Source organism: Lepidochelys kempii, chromosome 7 (assembly GCF_965140265.1).
Source record: "Lepidochelys kempii isolate rLepKem1 chromosome 7, rLepKem1.hap2, whole genome shotgun sequence".
Classification (NCBI taxonomy): Eukaryota; Metazoa; Chordata; order Testudines; family Cheloniidae; genus Lepidochelys; species Lepidochelys kempii.
The window spans coordinates 117,226,862-117,233,750 of NC_133262.1; positions in this window are offsets into that span (position 1 = coordinate 117,226,862).

The window sequence follows — 6,889 nt, forward strand, 5'->3', positions numbered from 1 at the left end:
ATCACCACTTTAACTGGGTATTCTAACCCAGGGGACGTAATGAGCTGGTAGAATGTTAGCTGAACTGTACCTCTATGGGCTTCCGAAAATAATTACAGGGGGTACAAGCCAGCAGAACAGAACATTACATGGAGAATTCATTAAAAATCATCAGTGGCTGCACCCTAATGAAAAGTCTCCTCCCCCTGCAGTGCAGTTTATTATAAAAAGCCGGGGTCATCTCACGGAATGGCAAAGTTAATTTTAAACTTTGCAACTCAGGATCTTTTGGGTTATACATGGGAAATGTGCAGGATTAAAAAACAAGGTGGTGAGGCAATAGGGATACTCAGATAATGGACTGAACAGAAACTAGTGCTGCACAGATGCTTAGATTTTGAGAGGCAGAAGAGTCCACTGTGATCATCTAATCTGCCCTCCTGTATCACACAGGCCACAGAATTTCACCCAATGATTCTGGGATGTTGCCCAATGACTTGTTGGTATACTGGAGCATACCTAACATGAGCCCAGCCTGATTTAGCACTGCCCTGAAGGCTGACGGCTAGTATGGAGGTTCAAGTTTATGTAGATCCTGAATCAAACTCTTTGGAGTTCAAAACAGTTTACCTTTTAAAAACAAATCTTTTCTAGGGTTGAGTCCAAGCCACAAAGTTCAGATCCGATGCAAACGTTCTCAACATTTGGGGTGTTCAAATCTAAAGGTTTGCTTTAACCCATGATGGTGCCTGGGGGCCAGACACAAAAGATGATATCCAAAGTTTCCCAAGATTCAAGGCTATTTGGAGCAGAGGTTTTTGTATGAGTCCATCTCTACTATTTACCTTTTAATTTTTCACTCACTCCTGGACTTTCTGGTTCTAGCCAGAACCAATGATAAAAGTGATTTCTCTTGAGACATTTCCAGTCTGGCAAGGTGCTCAGATGATCCAGTGATAGGCCAAAATACCATAAGTACTCCAATGTTATAGTACTTTCAAAATGAGAAATTAGGTTCGTCATGTCTGCCTTCCAAGGCCAGCAGCATGTAGACCCAGATACGTCACTGCATAGCCAGCAATTCTCCTTTCAGCCAGCAATTCCCAGAGAGAGGCTAAGCTTAACATGAAAGTTATACAAGTGGTTTTAAATGGGGGGTGAGGGGAAGCTTTCCCTCTGTTCAGCTGAATACAAGGACTTTATTAGGCAATTCATCACCATTATATCAACAGGGCAATCGCTGCAATTCCCCAGCCAGCACAGGCCTTAGCATACCTAGACCATGGCCCATCCGGCTATAATTAGAACAGACGGGTTACTCTCATCTTTCACCTCTTAAGCACTGTAAGATTGTGACAGGGCTGTTGGCACATAAAGCTTTTGTCCTTTCTGTTTCCCTCCCTGTATAATGAGCCATCTATTAAGGAGGCAGGCACACATTCTACCTGGTAATTCTTTATGTAATTAAATGGTGGAACAATAGAAATCAAAAGAAGCTGAAGATACTGGTGGAAATCCAGAGAAACGATAGGCAAACACCAAAACTTCCATCCAAACTCAGCTTCAGTTTCAGAGAAGCTCCACAAAGTCTGGCCGATTCAAATGACCTCAAGCTCTTGGATCTGCAAACTTAGGCTGGAAATCCCAAAGGAACAAGGTTTCATGGGAGATTCTTGGTACTTTCTACCTTTGGTCAGTTTGCACAGCCAACTGCCCTTACGCCATGGACATGGGCATGGACAGCAAAAATAAGACATTCAACAACATTTCCTGAACTTTATGAAAAGAAAGAGATAGAGTCAAGGGGCAACGTTTGTCTCTGGACCTGAACTGCTCCAAAGTTCAGAAGGTTTTGGATCAGAAGTCTTGCTTTGGCCCAATGCAGATATAGGGGAAAGTCACAAAGTTTGGACCCAAACTTGTTCAGAGTCCAGGATCATTCAGATCTGAAGTTTAAGTTGGGGCCCATTTCTAAAAAAGAAAAGGTGATGGTTCAAGTTTTGGGCAAAGAATCCTGAATCTTTTATTCAAACTGCTCACTCATCCATGTCTTGAAAGGTATCTTTAATAAGCTGAAATAGCCATGGGGCAAAGACCTTTCCTTTTGGACTGACTTGTGACATGGAAAAAAAAAAAGTGTTGCCTAATGAATTATTCCCCGAGCAGAGGAGTGTTTCACCTCTCTGATAAGAGCACAGACCTCAGGGGATAAATTATTGTCGCCAGACAGGATCTCTTGCACAAAGCATTCAGATGTCAGTGCACCCCTAACCTGACAATCACTGTAAAGCCCTACTAGAGAAAGGGAAGGGAAGAGAAAACGAGTCTGTAAGAATAAATGGGAAAGAACACTGAATAGTTATTTATTCCCCTTCCAGTAGAGGCCCCAATGACAGCAGAGACCTATTGTGCTAGATGCTGTACATTCACATGTTAAGAGACTGGCCTTGCCTGGAAGAACTTACAGTCTAAGGAGACAAGACTAAGTGTGGGAGAAAGGAAATATCAATATCCCCCCTTTATAAATGGGGAACTCAGAGATACTAAGTGACTGGGCCCAAGGTTCCTCGGAAACTCAGTATCAGAGGCACCAGTTGATCCCAGATCTCCCGAGTACTAGTCAATGCCTTAACCACAAGGTCCTCCTTCCTCCCACTGGTGATGTCTGACTCTCCAAAAGGTTCAGAGCTCAAGCTCGGTTTGCACCAGCATAGCAAAAATTCTGATGCTCACTCAGACTATCCAAACCTGAGCTTGAAATTCTGCAAGGACAGGCTATGTAGTGAGTTTCTCCCTCGTCTCGGATTCGTGCCGTGCCACAAAGCCCATGCAAATAGCTGCTGCTTTCGTACACAGTCATGAAGTTCTGCTGCGATAGCTCCCCTTCTGCTCCCAAAGTAGATTCTACCAATTTGCCACAAACATCCACCTCTCAATATTGGCCAAGAGCCACCCCAAATACTGCCCATTTGTCCCCTGATTTATATCTAGTGATGGTGAAAAGTGCCAGGCTGATTGTGGTGGAAGCTAAATTCATGTTTATCCACATCATAGGACCCGCATATTCAGCAACAGGGCATTTCCCCCCCATCCTGCCCTGCCAACATGCCTCAGCCATGACGTCAAGGGACCAGCTCCATAGGAGGGTAGCTCAGGCTTGGTAATGCATTCATTCCTTGACATCTCTGATGAGAGTGCCAACAAAATGGTACCAGTCAGTGCAATTGAGGAGTGCGGGAGCAAAGAAAGGGGATACTTGTCCAACTGCATTTGAAGCGACTCCACACTCATTTTACACAGGCCATGTCAACAGCCAGCTAGTGAGGACAGCTTTCGAGTTCTGCCAAACTGGAGTAGATCTGAACTGGTGCCTTCAAGGTGAAAGTCTCAACAGCCCATCACCAGCTTGCTGAACCACCTGGCCCCCCTAGTTACAAATTGATTTAGGTCATAATGGCTGAATAGCACAATATTTTAGAACAGACGCACTAAACTTTGAAAAAAGTTGCATGTGATCATGTAACCATCAAAATGCACAACGCACAAAGCACAAGAGGGTTGAATTAAGGCCCAGGCAACCCTAATTCTGGCATCTCCTAATTTTTGAGAGCTTGACTTGGTGACCTTCATGTTCTTTTCACAGATTTTTTGCAAAAAGAAAAGGAGTACTTGTGGCACCTTAGAGACTAACCAATTTATTTGAGCATAAGCTTTCGTGAGCTACAGCCCACTTCATCGGATGCATACTGTGGAAAGTGTAGAAGATCTTTTTATACACACAAAGCATGAAAAAATAGCTCCCCCCACCCCACTCTCCTGCTGGTAATAGCTTATCTAAAGTGATCACTCTCCTTACAATGTGTATGATAATCAAGGTGGGCCATTTCCAGCACAAATCCAGGGTTTAACAAGAATGTCTGAGGAGGGGGGGGATAGGAAAAAAACAAGGGGAAATAGGCTTGAATAGAGACTGGGAGTGGCTAAGTCATTATGCAAGGTAACCTATTTCCCCTTGTTTTTTCCTATCCCCCCCCTCCTCAGACATTCTTGTTAAACCCTGGATTTGTGCTGGAAATGGCCCACCTTGATTATCATACACATTGTAAGGAGAGTGATCACTTTAGATAAGCTATTACCAGCAGGAGAGTGGGGTGGGGGGGGAGCTATTTTTTCATGCTTTGTGTGTATAAAAAGATCTTCTACACTTTCCACAGTATGCATCCGATGAAGTGAGCTGTAGCTCACGAAAGCTCATGCTCAAATAAATTGGTTAGTCTCTAAGGTGCCACATGTACTCCTTTTTCTTTTTGCGAATACAGACTAACACGGCTGCTACTCTGAGATTTTTTGGAGGCCATACACTCAGTGCATACATATTTGGGAATATGTTTTCTGACCTCTAGCAGGATGGTTCTATAAATACCCTTTAAAATCCATTAACCATTCGGTGAAGACATAAAATTAGGTCTGGCCCTGAAATTCCGCAGAAGTCTGATAATAAATCAGCATTTTTTTTTTACACTAGCAGACAAACAGGTTTATCCTACTGTGCCTGCTGTAAATAGCTGCATGGCAGGGTAATTGCTGGGCTCCTTTGTAGACAAGGATTTGTTTGTTACCTGGTTAGATCAGCAGGTGTCACACCCTGTAGAAGCCTCAGCTGAGGTTGTCTTGCAACCTTTAGAAAATGAAGCCAATGAGTCAGTTTCCAAGAACCAGTTTCTGTTTTTAAAGTTAAAAGGATTGCCCTGTGTGTTCTGAAAAAGCCCAACCTGGGGCTGCATGGACAGGCAGCTAAGCTAGTCTGGCCATTTCATTCACTAATGATTTGTGGCTTGCTAGCACTCCAGGTACACAATTAATTGATTAATGTCCTCTATGGCTTATTGTACTTGCAGTACAGCACATAACACTGTAGGCTGTCTGTACCAGAGAGATCATGTGTCTGAGCGTGTGACACAAACAAAGCGTGGCACCACCACCCCACACGACCCTGCTACTCTGCCTGCAAACTTCCCTTTGCATGTTACACAGCACACCCTGGGTGTGTTCAGCAGCGGGAGCATGGCAACTCTGTGTGCCTGGAACTTCTACGGTCTGGAATCCAGATCTTGTCACTCACTCCCAGTAAGGGAGAGGCTGTGGGTGCTGGTGTGAAGGCAAAGAGCTTATCTCCTGGGAAAGAGATAGCTTCTCTTTTGCACATCTCTTAATGGCCCCTGGCTGCACAGCGTGGTGTGGATGGATTACAGAGGGAGTCTCTGTATCACAGCACACAGACATGGCAATGCAGAGCTTTTGAGAATGGGGGATAAAGGAAAAAAATGGGGATGGTGCTTAAAGTAAATCCAGGACTGACCGACTCACCCACCCACCAATCAATAAAGACAAAAGAAACATTACATGGATGGCTCTGCTTGTGTGCTCTACCCCTTCCCCTCACCCTGGGTCTCAGGTGCATATTTAGATCATAAGGTCTTTTGGACAGACACCACCTACTACTCTGTCTGTACAGAGCTGGTCCCAAGGCACTGCGGTAATGAACATAGTTATATAAATATGAGTGTGTTTGTAATGCAAAATATGTGTATACTGAAGATCCCATCTCATTCACAGAATACAGAGTAAAATCCTGGCTCCAATGAAGTCTATGGCCTGACTCCCCATAACTCCATGGGGGACAAGATTTCACCTTTAGAGCCACACAAACATATTTCCGTTTCTAATGTGTGAGATGCATCAGTTCCCATTTCACTTTCCCCCAAGCCTCTCTGCTTCAGATTTCATGATTCCCCTGCTATCATCAGTGGTGAAACCAATGCTTACAACAGAGCAGGAAGCATTTCCCTGAACTTTCCTGATGTATTTTCAGGTGCTTATGATGTACCTCCTAAATGCACTTGAGGCATGGACTGTGCCGTCAACAGAGGCAGGTGAAAAACAGAACCTTGAACTCAGGACTTGGAAGGCAAATGAAGTGATGAGATACTTGTGACCCAGGGACCCCCCTGGTGCCAAGAAGTAGAGGGGGTGCATAGGATTTTACAGGGATCACCTAGGTTGGAAAAATGCATATTAGTTCCGCAAAGGGTGGCATGCAAGGTCTGTACCGATAGCCATATCCCACTGGTCCTCATAATCATTGTGAAATTCTGTATAGATAATGTTGGAGGAGTTATGTATCAATACTGATTATGATGTTCTTATGGTCTTGGAGCTAAGGCCAGTCACCAGGAGGTGCCATACCTCGTAAATGTTCCTTTCAGGCTGTAGATAACTCCCTCTCTGTCTGGCCATTTTGGATTGTATACCTCACAATGTGTGCCTATTTTGCATACTTAGCCAGGGCGACATAAGAGATTGTGAAATCTACACAAGAGGAAAACTACAGGATGAAACAAAGAGCAGAGGGGTGTCCTGTTTATGAATAAAAACAACGGATTGTTCTGGGGCACAGTAAAAAACCTCAGAGTTATGAACACTTTGGGAATGGAGGATCTTCGTAACTCTGAACAAAACCTTATGGTGGTTCTTTCAAAAGTTTACAACTCAACATTGACTTAATACAGCTTTGAAACTTTAATATGCAGAAGAAAACTGTTGCTTCCCCTTTATATATTTAGCAGTTTACATTTAACACAGTACTATACTTGCTTTTTTTTTGGTCTGCTGCTGCCTGATTGCGTACTTCTGGTTCCAAATGAGGTGTGTAGTTGACTGGTCAGTTCGTAACTCTGGAGTTCGTAACTCTGAGGTTCTATTGTATATCGGAACACAAAGAAACACATGGGATCCTTCACCAAGGAGGCAAGCTGACCATGTTTGTTTCACAAAAGCAGGGTCAGAGCCAGCCTGACTGTAAAACACTGTAATGATTTTGCATGAGCAGCACTTGGTTAGATATGGGAGT